Source organism: Monodelphis domestica, chromosome 7 (genome assembly GCF_027887165.1).
Source record: "Monodelphis domestica isolate mMonDom1 chromosome 7, mMonDom1.pri, whole genome shotgun sequence".
In the NCBI taxonomy this organism is placed as follows: domain Eukaryota; kingdom Metazoa; phylum Chordata; class Mammalia; order Didelphimorphia; family Didelphidae; genus Monodelphis; species Monodelphis domestica.
This window is the reverse complement of record NC_077233.1, coordinates 3,953,697-3,973,614: the sequence shown is the minus strand read 5'-3', so window position 1 is coordinate 3,973,614 and position 19,918 is coordinate 3,953,697. Positions and strand designations below refer to the sequence as shown.

The 19,918-nt window shown below is 47.2% G+C and overlaps 1 protein-coding gene across 6 annotated transcripts in view; it reads left to right on the top strand.

Annotated features, from left to right (window-relative positions):
* Positions 1 to 19,918, top strand: part of HECW1 (HECT, C2 and WW domain containing E3 ubiquitin protein ligase 1) — a 322,507-nt gene that overhangs the window by 79,758 nt on the left and 222,831 nt on the right. For 5 of the 6 annotated variants that reach the window (XM_056804109.1, XM_056804114.1, XM_056804116.1 and 2 more), the window contains exon 2: positions 605 to 699. The gene's annotated coding sequence lies outside the window, so the exon portion shown is untranslated. Of the gene's footprint in view, positions 1 to 604; positions 704 to 19,918 lie in introns of all 6 variants that reach the window. The other variant, XM_056804111.1, reaches the window with a different exon arrangement.

Below are 19,918 nucleotides of genomic sequence, written 5' to 3'. Positions count from 1 at the left end.
GGTTTTAGATTAGAATTGCAGCCTGGTGAGCTTCATTTGGAGTTTTTCATTTCTTTTATTAACTGTGTGCTCCAACTTAGTGTTATCTACAGACTTGAAGAGCAGGCCTTGTCTTCATCTATATCATTGATAAGCAAGTCAAGCAATCACCAGAGACATTTCTCCATTTATGGTCCCTGTGGACCCAGCTATTCAACCAGCAGCAAATCCATTATCTGTGCTTTCTAGTGCCACATTTCACCACTGTAACCACAAATTCAAAAATACATGGAGCCAAGAATCAAAAGACCTGGGTTCAAGGCATGCTCTTCTAAAATTTTTGCCAGTCTGTGTGTCCTAGATCCAAACCTTTCTCCTTCCTTTTTGAATAATTGACACATTGGCCCATTTTTCAGTGTCTTATTCCTCTCCCATTCTATATCAGTTTTTAAAAGCCTTCCCACAGTGGTTCTGAGATCTGCAAGTACCTTTATTTCTCTGACATGTAACGTAGCTGGGGCTGGGAGTGGGAGGAGTGCATCTAACACAGATGGATGCTTGGTCCCTGCTCTTCCCCCATCACAGTTCCTAATTCCCTCTCTCTTCTTTATTTTGTCCTTTCCAGCTAGGAGAACCTGCTAGAGATGGTGGAAGTCAAGTAGATCATTTCTGCCTTCCTATTGGTCACCTGTTGGCACTGCATCACACCTGCCCAGCACAGTAGGTACAAATCTTTGTTTCCTGGTTCCAGATGTCCCTGAACATCCATTCCTCCATCCCACCCCTTTACATTTGAGAGGTACTTTTCATAAACTGCAGCATGTTCTCCTTAACATGGCCCTAGAGTCCTGGGACAAATTGGTACCTTGTGGTACTGACCATTCAAGAAAGAGAAAAAAACCTTGGAAAAACAGAGGCAATGTCTGAATCACTAAGTGCACCAAGTGTGGCAGCATGAGGATTCAGATTACATCTTACCTACTTGCCAACAGGACCTGAAGCAAGTCAATTCCACTCTTTGAGTCTCACTTTCCTCTCTCCTCTTCTTTCCTGTGCTTTCCCTTTCTCTATTCTTCTCCCTCTCTCCTCCACTTTCCTTTCTCTCCTCTTCTCCCTCTCTTTCCTCTGTTGTCTTTTCCTCACAATCCTTCTCTGCATCTCATCCCTTTCTCCCCTCCTGTCCCTATATCTCCACTCTCACTCTCTCTCCTCTTCCCACCCCCCTGCTCTCCCTCTCTTCTTGCTCTCCCCCTCTCCTCACTCTCCTCACTCTCCCATCTCTTTCTCTATCTCTCCCAGATCCCCTTTCCACCTGTGCTGCCCCTCTCTCTCATCTTCTTCCCTCCTTTTCAATTTAGTAATCTACCAGCCTCAGCCTCTTTTAGCCACGGAGATGACAGGTGTGGGCCACCACAACCAGTAGGTCTCAATTTCAGTTCTAACATGAGCAGTTAGGCTAGATTATTTTTCTTGGTTAAATACTTTTTTTTTGTTTTTACCTCATCCTCACTTTGAAATCTACCTGCCCTCTCTTCCCCAGCAAACTATCCTTTGTAGCAAAGAATAATAAAGAGAAGCACTTCAGGAAAACAAAATATTAGCTGAATTTGTAGTATATTCATTATCCCACACCCTTAGTTCCCCTCCTCTTCAGAAAGAGAAGTGTACACCTTTCCAAACTGGGACTAAATTCAATCATTATATCTGCACAGAGCTGAGGTTATTTTTTTCCTGGAGGGGTGGGATTGATGTATGTTGTTGTGGTCATTGTGTGTGAAGACTGTTAGCTCCTAAAGATGGATAATTGGATCCCTAGAGCCCTAGCAACTACTACCGCTTTATAGTGGGTAAATAAAAAAATGCTTGCTATTGATTGGTTGATTAGTGTTTCCCCCATTCTGATTATTTCATAATGCATCAGTTTCTATAAATCTCCTCTGTTGTTTTCAGTCACCTTTTCTTAGGACTCAGCAATATGCTATTCCATCAATGTGCCTTAGCTTGCTTGGACACTCTCCCATCAAGGGAGGGACATCTATTCTGTTTACAATACTTTGCTACTCCTCAAATGCTGCTGTGTTTATTTAGGTATTTATAGGGATTTTCTTTCTGGCTTTGATGTTTTTGAAGAATGAGTAAAGCAATGGGATCACTGGGTTAAGAGTGTGAATCCTTAAGTGTATTTTTAAAAAAAGTTTCATCCCAATTTGTTTTCCAAAATGGCAGGACTTACACTTTGACCAATACACACCAGTGGATGAGTGTGCCTCTCTTTTCACAGCCCCTCCATCATTGACTATTTCTGTCTTGTGTTTGTTGCAAGGTTATCTTGTTTCTGTTTCAGTTGTGCTAAATATATACCCACATAGATGTGCTAGAGTGTAAGTGATTGAGGGGACCGACTGCTCCACTTGGGTCTTTATATTCCCCAGTACCAAGGACAGTGCTTGACACATAACAGGTATTAGCAGCTGCTTATTACTTTGTCATCCTGGCCAGTTTGCTGGATGTGTGGGGAAGCGATTTGGTATTACATTTCTTTTATTCTTAGCGATTTATAGTAATCTTTACTCTGGTTTCTGGCAGTTTGTAATTCTTCTCTGAGAATTATTGACTTGGTCACATGTTTTGAGCACTTATCCTTTGGGAAATGGCTCTTCCTCTATTTTTTGTGCTAATTCCTGAATATCAGATCCTTCCTAGATGCACTTTATATAAGGATTGTATAAAGTTGATAGAATCACTTTACATCCTACCTACATTAATTTTATTCATACAAAAGAATTTTCAGTTCTATGTATTTAAAATGATCTATTCTGTCTTTTGTAATCACCCTCAATCACTTGGTTAGTAAAGAACATTCATTTTTTATTTTACTTTTAGTTAAATTTATTTTAAATTTGTTGTTTATTTTTAACTTCTTAAATACATTTCAAATTCCAGATTCTCTCTCCCTCTCCTACTTCTTTTGATGGCAAGTAATATGATATCAATTATGCATCTAAAGTCAATATAAAACATTTCCATATTAGGCTCATTGCCAAAAAAAGGCAAGAAAAATAGAGAAAGTGAGAAAATCATAATTCAGTTTTCACTCAGAGGTCACCAGTTCTCTCTCTGAAGATGGAGAGCATTTTCCATGCCGAGGCCTTGGGAATTGTCACGGATCATTTCCCTGAACAGAGGAGCTATGTCTTTGATAGTCCATCAGTGCAGTGTTGCTGTTATCATATACAATGATCTTTTGGTTTACTTCACTTTTTAGCAGTTCATATAGGTCTTCCCAAGTTTTTCTGCAACAGCCTCGGTCATTTCTTATGGCATAACAGTATTCCGTTACCATCAGATACCACAACTCTTCAGTGGATGGGCATCCCCTCCACGCCCAATCTTTGCCACCACAAAAGTGCTGCTGGACATGTATTTGTCCATTGAGGTCCATTTCCTTTGATCTCTTTGGAATCGTTCATTTGTGCTGCTCTCCTTGGGACACAGACCTGGTAGTGGTCTTGCTGGGCCAGTGGCTCTGCCCAATTTAGGGTCCTGTGGCCAGAGAAGACTCTCCTCCCAGCCACAGCCACGAAAGGTCCTGATGTCACTTTCTTCTAAAGTTGTGGTATGGTTTTTGCTCCTCGGCTCAGCAGCCATTTGGGGAGTTTGTGGTGATATGTGGTATGAGCTGCCGTCCTCAGCCGGATTCCTGCCACACTGATTCCCAGTTTCCCATCAATTCTGGCCAAGTTACCTCACGGCATCTTTTCTGTTCGTGGCTTTCACAGACTCTCAAGTTAAAGCTTAGTTGTCTCTGGTTTTCCTTTGCTTGAATTAGCTGCTCTCTAAGGTCCCTCCCACCTCCTGATCCTTTGCTGTACTCCAGATGCTTCAAAGTAGGAAAGCTGAGGACCTGGAAGGGAAAACGACTCACCCAAAGTGGCAGAAGGGGACTAGGACCAGAGCTCCGTGACTAGGGGATGGATTGATTTTCTGTATTCGTATGAACAGACGTGGATCTGTGTGTCCCCTTAATAACTGGGGCTCTCAGAAAGTGGAATGGGCTGCCTCAGGAGACCCTGGATCCCCTCACTCAGAGGGCTTAGAACAGGGGCTGGGTGGGCCTGTGAGAGTGAACAATGACTTTTGGCCTTGGCTGGACTAAGTGACTACAGAGATTTCTGACCACTCTGACATTCTGTGACTCTTATCCCTGCTGCCACTGACTCCACCAGTGTCATTCAGATATCTTTGACTAGGTTTACATAATTGAGGGGATTTTGTGAAGTTCAGGAATATTAAGTGACTTGTACAGGGTCACACAGTCTGTCCATCTGCCAATAAATCTTTATTAATGGCTGCTCTGCACCAGGCACATCCAACTGCTGGGATAAGAAGGAAAGGCAAACCCAGGTGGTATCAGGGCACAGCTTTAAATCTGTGTCTTCCCCAACCTCAAAACTTGTAGCCCATCAGGGACTTGGTGGTCTCTAGGTTTTATTCAGACTGGACTTGGCTTCATCAGTCCTGGTGAAGAGAAGCCCCTTTACCAACCCCCATCTTTCCTTACTCTGCCCAAGCTGATCAATCAAGAAATGTTCAAGAGTTAGAAAGCGCTGCAAAGTTACATGACTTGCCCACAGTCACTCAGCTAGTGCCTAGCAGGAGGACTGCTCCCTCTCTCTCCTCCCCTCCCTCCGTCCTATCCTCCCCCTTCTCCTTCCTTCCCCTCCCCTTTCCTTTCTCTCCTACACACACAGTCTATTATCCTGGGCTTACTCTGCAAATCTCTGCATCGGCTGCTAGTGAAGAGGATAATCCTCTCTGCCCCTAGGGCGCGGCTCCTCCTCTGTCACCTCCTCTGGCTCCCAGCTGCATCTTCCTAAACTCCTTCCGAGATGCTGCGGTCTCTCCGAGAATCTTCACAGTCTCCCGAGCAGGGATGACCTGGAGGCCTCCCCCACGCCCCCAGCCCTCTCCCTCTCCCTTTGCAGTTCCTCCGAGCCCTGGGCCGCAGGTTGCCTTTCTCCCGCTTCTTGCTCACTCCTCGGTGATTCCCTTGCCATCCCCTCACTAGTTTCTCTTCCGGGCACAGGCGAAGGGGGAGGAGGGATTCTGCTGCTCTTTGCTTCCGATGGTCCCCCGATTGCTGAGGAGAGAAGGGAGCCTCGCCAGGCCTTCTTGGAAGGAGCGGAGCCGCCTCCAGGGAGCACAAGCCCTTTTTAGCCTCGCCCAAGAAGCAGCCTCGCCTTCCTTGTCTTTTCTCCCGGCTGTTCCGCATCCAGTGCCTCTGCTAGCAAAGTGAAGCTGACAGCATGGGGAGGGGAGCTGTCCAAGCCTCCCACCTCCCCGCTGTTCCCTCTGCCTTCCAAACGCCCGAATATCTCTGGAAGTTTCCGAGCACACACAGACCGTACCCTCCACCAAAGCCCTGCTGGGTTTGCCCAAAGGCCTTCCTGATGGGGGGCGGGGGGGGGGGGCTCCCGGGCCCCAGAATCCAGCGGGGACAACAATCTAAAACCATCTCCTGAAGGGACTGTCTGAATTTAACATTTAACTTTCCTTGCTTTGGTGCCTAATACCATGAGCTTAGCAAGAACAACGTCTCTGGGAAGCTTCCCTGGGGTGCCCGTCCTGGAGACCGATACCGGGGGAGCGCCTCCCCTCTGCCCACCCCTTCCTCCCTTCTCCCTGGACTGGTAAGCTCTTCAGCAGGCTTGCCCCTCCTGGAGCAGCGTTTGGAAGCCCCTCCCACCACCTGGTCGGCCGGGGTCTCCCCTTTCGCTCCATCTTGTCCTAATGACTTCTTGTGTCATTTCTGTGCCATCGGGGACACCCGCGATTTAAGGACTGCTCCTGTCGCCTCTGCTTTCCAGCTCTTTGCCCCGGGCAGCAGCATGGCTGGTGGCGGCTCTCCTGCTGCCTCCTTAGGGCAGCCAGTTGACCTGAGCTCTTTCAACCCTCCCCTTCCTGGCATGATCCAGCTTCTTCCTCGCCGTCCTTCAACTGCCTCCTCTACAGCCCCGGATCTCTCACGTGGTCCTTAGGCTGCTCCCCATTTCCTGCCTCCACCCTCGTGCCTGTCTGCCCCCCAGTGCCCGCGTCCCCCTCGCAGGATGGTCTGAGTTTGACTCCTCCCCTTCCTCAGCCTGCTCTGGGCTGGATAAAAGGCTAGCGAGTGGTCCGTGCCCGGGTGCCAATGGGTGGAGGAGGATTGGGGGCTCGGGTCTCTCTCTCCCGCAGTGATCTCACTACATACAACACCTCACTGCCTTTCCCTTGCTTTTCACTCACAGTCTGAGCTCATCCAGGACCTCCTTGGGCGGAGGGATACACACTTACTCCGAGCTAGCGCTCCCTCGTCCCTGCACCTTCCATGAGTCTGTGGTAAGCACTTAGAGCTGCTTGACTGGCCATCTACAAACAGGGCTCCCTTACTTAAAAAGCACTGGAAGAACGCGCATCCAGTAACCGTCCTCGGAAAGGACTCGCCAGTGTCTGGCCCAGGCTGGGCACACCTAGATGTTAGCACCGAGGATGGTCCTGCCATTGAGTACTTAGGCCAACCCTGAGAGGTCGCTGCTATCAGCGGCCCCATTTTACAGATGAGGAAACTGAGATTCGGAGTGGTTCAAAGGGCTTACCCTGGGTCACAAAGCACTTAAGGCCAGATTGGATCTCAGGACTTCCTCAGTGTCTGATTCCAGCATTCTCCCCTCTGCCATTTTGCTTCTGACCTTGGTTAGAGTCAAAGTTAATAGAAAAGCAGACGAGGAAGACTCTAGTCAAAAGAGAGATTCCACCTTGAGCCAATTGTCATGGTTGCTTTTTAAATATCAGTTTATGCCTCCCCTGCCTCTGACAGGTACATGTGTGAGTATGTGTGAGCATGTGTGAGCATGTGTGCGCGTGTGTGAGCGTGTGTGCTTTGATTTTGGGTCTTCCCCAGTTTTCCTTCCCTCTCTTCAATCTCCAGAGCTGCCCAAATGAAATATTATTCCCCGGTGCCTGGGGTAAAAATCGTTTGACCTTCTTCAGTTTCTTTGTGCCTCAGCTAAACTCCAGCATGCAGGCGGTGTATTACAGGGTGCTAGAGCTGCCAGGGACATGCTGTCCACCCAAAGGTGCTTAGTTCTTGCAGATGCTCTCTTTGTAGCACAGGAAAACACTGAGTGTGATCACGCTCATTTATAATGGTGGGAGATGGGGGAAGGGCTCAGATGTTCAGAGGGTAGGGAAATAGCTCAGCGGACATCAAGTAGAAAAGGATTTCTGCCCTCCAGACAGTCTGCTTCAGTACCCCAGCAGCCCCGGGACTCCCTGAAGCATGTCCTCAGAGCACACCCTCCTGAGGATCCCATGGCAGACCTTTCCCCCAAGCTTTGCTCTGGATGGCTTTCAGAATGTCCTTTCAGGATCCCCCCAGCTCTCCCTTGGGGTGGCTAAGGGAATATCAGAGAGGAGAGGAAGAGGACCTGGGTTCAAATCCCAGCTCTTCTCCTTATTCCCTGTGTGATTCACTGGAGCTTGTTGGTCTTCACTTGCCTGGTCTGTAAAACGAGGGGTGGCACTTGCTGACCTCTTGGGCCTTTTCCATCTCTAGATCTATGAGCCCAGAAATGCCCAGGCAGCCAGGGCAGAACTGCACCAGTCCTGGAGGTGGGGGTGGAGCGCAAGGATTTTGTTCTGACGGGACCCTAGAGGGAGTGATGGCTTGTACAAGCGTGTCATCGAGATGGGGTTGAGTGTGGCGCTCCTCACAGCTCTATGTCGAGCACGAGCCCTCAAGCTCTCCGCTGCGGTGGTGCCCTTCCAAAGAAGAGAGCTTTGCGTTTGGATTTCTAAAAGTGATGTTGAAAATGTAATTTGGAAAGCGTTCCAAAGGCTCGGCTCAGCCTCGGGTGGCCCAGGGGAGCTCCTGCGCTTGTGAAAGTGATGCTACCAGAGGGTCACCCGAGAGGCTTGAGTTGGGAGCCAGAGACAAAGTGTGTCTCCACCCGGGGACCAGCCTGTGCAGAGGCGCCTGGCCTGAATGGCGCCCACCAGCAGACGGCGTGTCCTTTCAGTGCTCACACCTCCCAGAGAGAAGGGGCTAGTCTGCTCCAGGAGGAGGAAGCCCTGGATCTTGGCAATATTGGGATCCTTCCTAGAGGATGGCCATTTCATTGTCCCAACCCCCATCTGGGCCTGACATCAGAGATAACTCTGGGAAGGGGCCACAGCCGAGACCCCCCAACACACAGGCACAGACAGGCTCCGTGGGATGGCATAAGAAGATAGGAGAAAAACCCGGTGGGGAGCTGACGAATGCCTGGCATCTAGTCACTCATGGGTGTTTTTCTGAAGCCCCTTCCCTTCCAACTTAGAATCAAGGCCGTGGGTCATTTCCAAGGTAGAAGAGTGGTAAGGACTAGACAGTGGGAATAAAGGGACTTGCCTAGGGTGACACAGCCAGCAAGTTTCTGAGGTCAGATTTAAACCAAGGACCTCCTACTGAAATCTGGCTCTCAGTCCCGAGTCACCTAGCTACCCCACTCGGTAAATATTTAATAAATGTTTGGCGATTGATTGATTATTCAAGGAGCCAGAAAGAAGCCATTGGTTATTGGCAGCCAAAGGGCCAGTTACCCCAAGACAGGGATAGAAGTGTGGCCAGAATTGAGGCATCTAAATAGTCAGAGTTACAGTGAGGTGATGCCATAGTGCAGAGTTCTGGGCCTGGGGTCAGGAAGATCTGAATTCAAATCCAGCTTCAGATACTTACTGGCTGTGTCACTCTGGGCAAGTCACCTAACTTCCATCTGCCTCAATTTTCTCATTTGTAAAATGAATAAAGTAATAGTACCTACCTTACAGGGTTGCTATGAGGATCAAATGAGATTATGTTTGTGAAGCACTTAACATAGTACCTGGCACATAGTAAACACTCTATATGTTATTATTGTATTATTTTTACTATTGTAATTGTTGTTTAGTCATTTTTTTAGTCATATCCAATTCTTTGTAACCCCATTTGGGATTTTCTTAGCAAAGGTCCTGAAATAGTTCACTATTTCCTTCTCCAGCTCATTTTACAGAGGAGGAAACTGAGGGAGAGTTAAAGGACTTGTCCAAGGTCACACAGCTAGTAGGTGTCTGAAGCCAGATTTGAGCTCATGAAGATGAGTCTGTCTAATGCCTGGAATTCTATCCACTATGCCACCTAGCTGCCCTCCTGGATGACTACTAGAAACCAGTGACCCCAACAGGCACGTTTGATTTGAGACATGGAGCTGGCTCGCCAAATGCAGGAAGTCCACACCTTCCTCCCTCTGCACCCTCTTTGGGCCACCTTTCAGCTGTGGACAGCTCCCTGCCCTGCCATCTCTCCCCAGCTGGGAACCAGTGGTGTATCTGGGGCTGTGGACAATTCTAGACCACGAGTAATAAATAATGTATAAAGTTACATAAGAGACGTTGGCGTCATTCCTCTTTTTACAGGAAAACAGGATCTGAGTTTTGCTCCAGGATGTGTCTGGCTGTTAATGGCTCCGCACTGGAAGGCCCTCTCTGTTCCTTTGTGGATCCAAGGCAGTTGGCCGGCTGGAGTCCGGCTGCTTGTATGGACTGCCCTAAACCATTCTTGGTCATTCATACACTCAGCGGACTGTCCAAGGGCAGAAGCCCGGCCAGCGGAGAACCCCCCACTGCCCCCTTGCTGACCTTGGGCTGAGGGCTTTGGCCACAGAAATAAGCCCAGTCCATTGGGCTGGTGAACCGAGAAGTCATTCTTTCTGCCCTTGAATGGCGAGGCCACCGCAGTCCCCCACTGCTGCTTCTCAGCTGCTTCTCCGTCTCCTTCTCTGCCTCCCTTCCCCTGGGCCTCGTGGCCTCCCTCCTTCCCTTCTCAGGTCAGGCGGCCCCCTCGCGAGGTCCTTCCTGGGTCCCCCCTTGTTCCTGCTCCACTTCCCCACATAAGCTGGGCGGGCGCTGATCCTCTGCACACACCTCATCCCTCTGGCAGCCCAGCAGACCAGAAGCCCTTTCGGGGCAGGGCTGGGCTCGTCTTGGGGCACCAGCCCTGGGCGCAGGAGCTTGGTGAGTGCTTGTCCAGAGCCAGGGCCAGCCGAGCTGACCTGGAGGCAGATGACTGAGAGACTCAGCCTGGCTCTGCACCGCCAAGCCGGATGACTTTGGCAAAGTCATTTCTCTTTCCTGGGCTCGCGTTTGTGCCCCCATAAACGTCCTGGAGCTCTTTGTGCCCCGCAGGCCCTCTGCCTCTTCTGGAGGACGTGGAGCTCCCTCATCCAGAGAGGCCACACTGGGGACAGCAGCCCAGCGTAGCTGGAGCCCAGGCCGAGGAGGGAAACCAAGACTGCAGGGGCTCCGGGCACTCCGGGACGTTGAGCTCAAAGCCGTGCTGGGGCACAGCAAGAGCTGCCTTCGCAGCAGGCTCCCCCCCTCTGCCCTGGGACTACCTGAGTGAACCAGGAATGGGTAGATGCCCGGCTTGCCTGGAATAAGTGAAATGGGCCAGCTTGCTTCCTAGCCTGTACGCAGCCTATAGCAAGAGTTAACCCAGGAAAGCGTGAGCATCCTTCGGCTTCTGGTAAACAGAAGGTGAGCCCAAAGACTTCTCCATTAGGCAGAAGAATGCAGAGTATGACGAGCTCACCATCAGAAAGACTTGTGGATTGAGAGCCAGGTCCTGGGTTCAAATCTAGAACTTCCTAGCCATGTGACCCTGGGCAAGTCACTTGACCCCTATTCCCTACCTTTTTCTTGCTCTTCTGCCTAGGAGCTACACTATACAGCATTGATTCTAAGAGGGAAGGAGGGGGTTGGTTTTGTTGAATACATTTTTATTTCCACTTCTATTGACAAGTACAAGTATTCGAACATACAAACAAGAGCACAAAAAGTAGAAAAATAGGCACACCAGCCCCCCCCCCCCCGAGATTACAAATGATCTTCCCACGTCTGCAGACTTCCCTTATTTATCCGTCGTCAGCCCCATCCTTGCAATATGGGCGCATTCACGAAGTGGTCCGTTTGTCCACTTGTTTTTGCAGCTCTTGGAAAGTCTTCTTTTCGCGCCAGATTGATCGCGTCATGCTTGTGGGCTTTAGCTCTCTAGTGAGTCACCATATATGTCCATTAGTCGGTCACGTAGCATTGGTTAAGTAGCCCTGATGTGTCTGTCGGGCACTGCCCTAAGCACTGGAGATACAAAGAAAAGCAAAGATAAGAGAAAGAACCCCCCACAATCCCCCCAATTAAGAAGCTTCCGGTCTAACGGGCGAAACGGTGCCCAAACGAAGTCCAGACGTGCCACGTTGTGGGCAGTCCCCAAAGGAAGGCGCTCGGACGAAGGAGGATCTGGAAAAGCTTCTTCTGGAGGGTGAAACTTTGGCCGAAACTTAAAGGAAACCAGGAAAGTTTGGAAATAGAGGAAAAGAGGGCAGAAGAGCCACGGCGGGCATGGGGGGAAGAGTGCAAGGTTTGGACCGCCTTCCGTGGCAAGCAACAGCCTATTTCCCTGGTGGTCATTTTGGAAGGGTTCTTTTGAAGAAAAGCCTGAATTAAATGCTTGATTCTGTCGCTTGTCGGCCGTGTGACCAACCCTTTCAGATCCTTCGTTTCTTCCTCTTCCAGACCGATACCTGTAGGACCTCCTTCATAGGATTCTCGTGAGATCCAAGTGAAATCAGATGTGTAAAGTGCTTTGCAAACTTTAAAGGGCTTCCGAGAGCTCATGAGGAATCCCCTACCTTGTCAGAGCTGGAGCTCCGTTCTCCGGTTCCAATAAAAAACCCATCCAAGTTTTCTCTTCCCATCCGCATCTCTCTGGGATGTTCTGGGAGGATTTCTGTGCAAGATGGCATTCAGCTGCTTGTGCCAATTATAGGACAACACGGTCGGAGTCTTCCCGCCCCAGGAGCTAAGCTATTCCTGCCATGTCACAAACCAGCCATGGAGCACCCTGGGGTGAGTCATTAGTCCCAGCGGTGAGCGATGGAGGGTCTCCAGTTAGTCTCGTCCTTCCCAAAGATGTCTCCCTTCCCTCGCCCCAAGGGATCCAGCTTGGAAAGGATGCTCGACAAGTTTCAGTGGCACACAGTTTCTTCTCATGCGCATTTGAGACGAGTTAATTGGGTGGGGGCTCTCCCCAGGGACTCCTTGAGTGCCCTTCAGATCCCATCAGGCTCTAAAGCCGTGCTTCAGAGTGCTGTAGCACAAAGAGCTTTATTAGCATGCCGTCAAGGCTAAATGAAGGGAGCCTCTGACAACATCTCTGCAAAGATCCCACCCAACAGCGCGTTCCCAGAAGCCTGGCTCTGCCCTGGTCAGCCACAGCGAGCTCAGCCAGGACATCCTTTCTAAGTGAAGGGAATACTTCCTCCGGGGCCAGGTCCGTGATGGAGCCTCCCACAGCTCAGCACCGAATGGAACGTCCCCCTTGTCTGCAGCCAAGAGTGACCGCTTGTCCTTTGCCTGAATAGTGCTGCAGAATCCTCCAGGGGAGGCAAGGTCCAGCCCTCTGCCCGCTTCCCCACTGAAACGAGAGCTGAGACATTCCACGTGTTGCCAGTTGCCCGTAGGACGGAAACCGAGCTTCTCTGGTGATCATGTTGAACCCTTCATTGGTACTTTGGCTTCAGCTTGTCTTGCCAGGTTGCCGGCCCGTGACTCTCCCGTAAGCAGTCGTGTTTCCCAGGCAGGAGAGTCCATCTCCAGTCTCTGGACCTTTGCACAGACTGGGATCTGCCTTGCAATTCTCTCCTCTTTCCACCTCTCCCCGGAACCCCAAGCGTCTTCCAAGACTCTGATCTCGGTTCCTTCAAGAGAAACTTCCTGATTCCTCTATTTGCTATATTAATGACTTTGTAACTGCTTGGCAGTGGAGAGAGGACCGGTGTTGGAGTTCAAATCCAGCCAAATATACTTCCTGTGTGATCCTGGGCAAATGACTTCTCCTCTCTTGGCCTCTGTTTGCCTCACTTTGAATGGAGATAATAACAGCATCTTCTTCAAGTGGGATGTGAGTAAAACACTGAACACAGAGCCTGGCACGTAGTAGGTGCTGTAAAAATGCCCATTTCCTTCCCTTGGACATTGGCCAGCCACTTGTCTGCGTACATGCGTTTTGTTTCTCTAGTAGAATATAAGTCGTTTGAGGGCAGAGAGAGCTTGAGGTTTTGCTTTTATATCTCTGGTGGCTCACACATGCCTGACTCATCCTGGGTGCTTATTGATTGATTGAGAGGGAGCAAGAGGCCTTTAATGAGAGCACCGTGCTGAGTGCTCGGGATGCAAGGGAAGGCAAAGACAATCCCTGTCCCCCGGGAGCTCACATTCTCATCAAGGAGGCAGTGCAGATGGAACACTCGCCATGGAGAAGGGGAAGGAGAGTTGGACCAGGAGAGCTTCTCGGAGAAAATCTATCGGGAACGACATCTTGGAAGAAGCTAGAGACAAAGGTGAGAGGGAGAACATTCCAGAATGGGAAGAGCCAGTAAAAAGGCACAGAACTGGGAGAGGGCTTATCAAGCTGGAGAAACAGCAGACACGGTGATGCTGAATCAGAGAAGTCAAATGCCAGTTAGGTTGGAATCGTAATGAGCAAGCTAGAAAGGCCAAGCGGAGAAACTGAGGTTTGATCTCGGTAGTTATAGGGAGTCACTGGAGTTTATTGAGTGTGTGAGGAAAACAATTCCAAAGATCTTATGATGAAAAATGCTATCCACTTCCAGAGAAAAAACTGATGGAGTCTGAATGCAGACTGAAGCATGCTTTTTAATTTGTTATTCGTGTTGGGGGGTTGCTCTCCATTTTCTTTTGTAATATGGCTAAGCACATTTTTGCATGACTTCACATTTATAATCAATCTCAGATTTTTTTCCTTCTCAAGAAATCATAAGGGAAGGGAATATCCAGGAAGGAAGACAATTTGGAACTCAGATTTTTTAATGTCAAAATTTTGGTTTACGTAGAATTGAGAAGAATAAAACAGAAGTCTAAAACTCAACTTTAAAAGAATAGAAAAAATCTGTGGGCTTGAGTGGATAGTGAGATCCAAAGGCTATTCTTGAGGACAAGATATAAAGATGTAGGTTAGAAAATGGTATACTACTAAGAGGATTCATATAGGATTGAATGGTTGAACCAAGACTAGTCATTTAATGGTTTACGTCACCTTGGAAAGAGGTCTCTGTAGGAATGCCCCAGGCATCTGTGATTATCCTGGCGCTGTTTAAGATTTTTAACAAAGACTTAGAAATAAAACTTATCACAGTCGTCAGCAACAGAAAACCAGGGTAGATTGGAAACAGTCTGAATGACAGCGAGAATTCACTAATCTCTTGACAGGCAAGAACATCCCCAAAGAAGAAAAATAACAAGGATAAAGGTGAAGTCACAGTTTGAGGTTAAAAGATCAACGCTTCTTGACTTCAAATAGAGACTATCTACTGTGCCCCTCCACTACCACCCGTGAGCTAACCACTTGTCAACTAGTCCAGAACTCTGCTATGGTTTTGGTGCCTGACAACTAGGATTCAAGCCAGCAATCAGAACCAAAGCGTCCCACCCCTGGATGCTCACCCTGCCTGGAGATGTACCAAGCCCCTCCTTCCCTGATTTCTGCTCTCCCTGTCTGTCGGCTAATGGTCTCTCTCTGCAGAGATGAGCTATCCGTTTTGCCATCTGCTCTAGTTGGTACTGCCCATGGAGGGCTGAGGCAAGGCTGCCTCTGGTTGGCTTCTGAGTATGAAGGTGGACATGAAGACACAGAGGAAAGAGACATGGCCTCCCTTTGAAGGGACCTCCTGGTCACATACCAGGAAGATTACCTGTCTTCAAGGAGCTGGTGGTTTGGAGGGGAGGCATTTTTCTATGTTCTTATGTATTGCTAGAAGCTGGGAACAATTGGGTCCCATCTCTCAAATCCAAATGATCCTCTGCAATATAATTAGGAGAGAGTGGCTCATGTCAACAGGAAAGCTATTCACTGTTCAAATGGCAAACCAAAATGACAACAAAACCTCCTCTGTGATCAGAATCCAATCTTTGAACCATGTTACGTTTCATTCTCATGTATCTCAGGTTTTTTAAACCTGCCTGATCTCCCCCCCTCAAAAGGGATGTCAAATAAGAAACAAAATTTAACTATATATTTTTTTTAATTCACAAAAATTCATTTTCTCTCTTTTCCACTTCTTCCTACTTCTTTCACCACAAAACAAAAGGAAAATGTGGTAACCAATCTGCAAACAAGACAAATTCATACACTGACAAAGTCCAAAAAATGTATGTTGCATTTGTGCCCCCTTTGAGAGTAGGTGTGTAGCATGCTTCATCATTCTCATTCCTTTTGACACATGATTAGTAACTGAATTGATTAGGGTTCTCAGGTTTGGCTACACGATTTGTCCTTAAAGTGTTATTATTCTATAAATTATTCTCTTCATTTCACTCTGCATCAGTTCAGAGAAGTTTTCTCAGATTTCTCTGAAATAGACCTATTCTTTCATTGGTTCTTATAGCACAATAATGAATTTCAATATATTCATAAGACTTGTTCAGGCATTCCCCACCTGATTGACATCCCTTCCAGATTACAAGTCTTTGTGGCCACAAAAAGCTGTTATAAATAGTTTTATCAAAAGAAGTCTTTTTCTTTTTTTTTCTTTGATCTCTTTCCAGCATAACCCTATGTGGTATTGCTGATTCAAAGGGCATGCATAGTTCAGTGACTGTCTGGGCCTAGTTCCAGTTTCTGGATCGATTCATAGCTCCACCAACAATGCATCGACGTGTCTCTTTGCCTCCAACCCTTCACACATTTATCATTTTCCTTTTTTATTAACATGACCAGTATGATGGCTGTGAGTTGGAGCCTTAGTGTTGTTTAATTCACATTTCTCTAATTATAAGTGATTGAAGAACTTTTAAATTATCATATCTAGTTGGATTTCTTCCCTTGAAAGCTACTTGCTCATATCTTTTGACCATTTATCAATTGGAGAATAGCTATTATACATATGAATCAGTGCCTTCCATGTCTTGGAAATGAAGCCATTACCAGAGAAAAATTGCACATGGTAGCCCAACTCTTTTTAGGTGGAGATAAAGCAGAGAAGAATTTTCCCCTCTGGGACAAGTTCAATATGGGTGACAGAGTATCTGAGGCCTAACCACACCTGCCTTCATGGGGATGACACATTGATATGGTGGGTACTGGGCTTGAGGAGGTTAGAAATGGGAACCAAGTCAAAGAATTAAGGAAGTGAACAAGATTTGAGGCAGGTCATGGAATCATTGGGGAGATGGAAGAGTGAGTTGGATGTTCAATGACAACCACAAGAGTATGGATGCCATGGAGAGAACTGGGAAGGAGGAAAGGTGGCTTCCAAGGAATAGAGGCAAAGGGGTGCGTGGGTGTTGTCTGAAAGAAGCAAAAACACTGAATTTGGAGTCCAAGGACTTGGACTCCAATCCTAGCCTGCTGATGACTGACTATCCTTGTGATTTTGGAAAAATGCCTTAATGTCTCTGGGCCTCAGTTCCTCTTCTATATGAGAGGGTTGTAGTTAATGATCTTTAAGGTAAACCTGTAATTCTGTGATCCCTTCTCCTGGCCCTGGTTGTCAGGAGATGTGAGAGTAAGTGCAGATACTCTGGAGATGGTTCCAAGAGAGATGGGTATCTCCAGGCAAAACCAAACAAAATGGATCCAGGAATCCTCCCAAGGACAGTACGCTGAGCTAGTGGGCAGTTACTGTTTATAGCTTTAGTGACTAGAAGCTAGTTTTCATTATAAACCGTGTGGGCAAATAAAGAATATATTCTGAGCTTGTAGTCTTGGATGATTCTTCTGAACTAGGTGCCACACTCATGATTCTGTAAATATATTGAAGGAGCTCCTGAATCTTGGTGAAGAGAGATAAACCCATCCAAATACAGGCTGATTTTGGTGTAAGCAATGTACTCTGGCCAGCAAAAGGGTCAGATGGTGAATTGCCCTTGTCAAGCCCAAAGGTCCACTCTATACATACTCTTTCTGTCTTCTCTTTTTGTGTTTGTTCTTAGGACATCTAAAGAGCGTATTGCACATTACTGATGCAGGAACAATTGAGTTGCAAAGGAAACCCAAGGTTAGACTTTGTCTTCCATGATCCAGAGGGCTTGTAGCCCAACAGAGGAGAAAGCATATTGGATTAGGAGTCAAGAGCACTTGAGTCAAATCCTGTCCTTGCTATGAGCTTTGTGATTCTAGAAAAATCACTTAATATCTCTGGGCCTCCATTTCCACTTCTGTCAAGAGAAAACCGCTGAGATCCCTTCCCTTTTAGAGCCACAGATCCCTGAGAAACAAGGTTACTCTTGACTTCCTGTCTTCACTATGGATTTTCAGCTATGATTGAGGGAGAAAGAGTGGAGCTGACCACACATGGCTATGCAGCTGGATTCATGCACATGTCTGTGTGTGCCTGCCTTCATTTAGATTTTCTCACATCTGTTTAAATCCAAGTGGACATGTTTATCTAAGTGTGTGGCCAGTAAGTAGTGCAGGAGAAATCTGTGTTTTCCTAAACAGAACATTTGTGGGTGCTGAGACCTAACCTGGGACAAACAAGTGCCCCGTTTCTCTTCTATGGCATTTTAGTACCTACAGTTTCTTAATGACAAAGCAGATGCCCAAAATGGGGAAAGCCTAAAATCACAACCTAGAGTGTGAATTGAAATGGATCAGAAAAGGCAAATTTTTATTAGTTCTGAAAAGTTCTCGTCTTCATGTCTTGTATGATGTATTCACCTATTCTCAGGCTGTGATCAAATAATCAGTAGCCCTCCATACAGTGATCCATCCTGCCTAATTTGACTTCCCTCCAGTCACATGGCAAATTAATGGCAAAATTCTCTCCTGATACAGGTCCATGGATCTTCCCACTAGGTTTTTCTATCTATGCTTATCAGTTCAGATAGAAACAAATGACATTCAGATTTTTAAAAATGAATCCCCAAATCCACCTCTAAAACAATAACACTAGCAAAAATAGACAATGTTTAGAAGACTGTTTTAAGGATTTGCAAAGAGCTTTGCAAATATTATCTCATTTGGTTCTCAGAAAGCTGCACAGCAAGTGCTATTTTTATTCCCATTTTCCAGATGAGAAAACTGAAACATACAGAAATTAAGTGACTTGCTTAGGCTCATACAGGTAGTAATTGTCCAAGGCTGAGTTGAACACAAGCCTTCCTGGTTTTAGGTCCACTGTCCTCTCCACTGTGCCACCAGTTGACTCAACAAAATTGTATTACATTAAAAAAATGGCATTGTTAATGGAGGAAAAAAGGAAGCTCTCTATGTGGGTGATTTGGCCATGGCACCCAATTTTCTTTTCACCTCAAGAGTTTTACTAGAGGTGAAATGACGAGGAGAATATTTGGCGATTGGCCAAATCAGACATTTAGTTAGGACAGAGCCAGGTTCAGCAGAAGCTACTAACCTGATGCACCACAGATAAAAAATGTGGCTTTTGCTCTTGCCACCTCACTCTTGCTTCCCTGGCCTCAACCTTGGATTCTGATAGCCATCCCTGGCCAAGAGCTTCAGCCCTCTTGTGTATGGCAGTCATTATTCCATTCCAACACCACCCTAGGTGGCTCCAATGCCACAGTAGAGTTTCAATAACATCGGCCACCGTATCACTGGCAGTAGCTTGTTGGTGCTTCCTCTACTCATCATTTGCTCTGGGGATGCCCAACTTGGAAGGTGACAGGAGCTGGGGGCTTAGGGCAAAGGGGCAAGGGCTGCCTGTAATTGGCAGTAAGCACCCCAAGTTCAGAAGAGTGCAGTGATGGAAATCGGTGGAGTAAGCTTGGAGGGACACCAACTTGTGGATTTGTGATAGCTTTTATTCTGATCTCACATGTACTGTTGAAGGGTAAAAAGTGCATGCAAGTGCAAACAGGGTTTAGGCACAGACGATGGAAGCTAGAGGCGTGTTAACACAAGCCGGGCCTGGGTCGCTGGGAATTATAGATGGATACTTGGATGTATGGTGGTACCTGGGACAGCTCCCCGAGTGGTGGTTCAAGAATACAGATTGTGGTAGTTACATTCCAATGACCTCCTATAGGTGAAAAGTAGCGGCCTTATATTGATTTTATTATTTATGTGTATTTTAAGGCTTTATAAACTCTTCCATTCTCCTCTGAACCTTTCCCACACTCATAAACACTGCCCCAATTAGCGCCAGGATACAGAACACAGCGCCGTCGTTGGTCCTGCATATAGTGAAAACTCCACCATACAGAATTAGATTTTTTTTTTAAACCCGCCATACAGTGAAGCCCCAATAAGTGAACCATGATATAGCAAGGGACAAGTGTATACAGAATTGGGAGCTTCAGTCCCTGAGGAAGAATGCATGCTGGGTCCCAGCCCTACCTCACCCGAGGCTGCCCCCTCTTGGTTTGGGAGTATGAGAAGCAATAGATCTGTTGGGGATGGTCAATACTTTGATGGATGGAGAGTCAGGAAGACCTGAGTAAGAATCTGGCTTCTGACGCTTACTAGCTGTGTGACCATTGGCAGGTCTCTAAATGTCTCTCAGCCTCAGTTTCTTCATCTGTAAAATGAGGATAATAATAACTAGAAACTAGCACAGTTGGGGGCAGTAAAGAGAAAATGATTTTAAACTCTAGGAATGCTGGACATGGAGATCGATCAGCAAGTCCTTATTAAATACCTACTATGTCCGATGTAAGCCAACCAAAGAATCTCTGCTCTCAAGGAGCTAGTTATTCATCAATGGGGGACTGTGGGATCCAAGGACCAGAGACTGAGTGATGGAAGGATCTCAGTGCCCATGAGTCCAACCTCTTCCTTTTAGAGATGAAGAAGGTGAGGCACAGAGAAGTCAAGCTATTTGCCCAGCTTCATGTACAGAGTAGGCAGAAC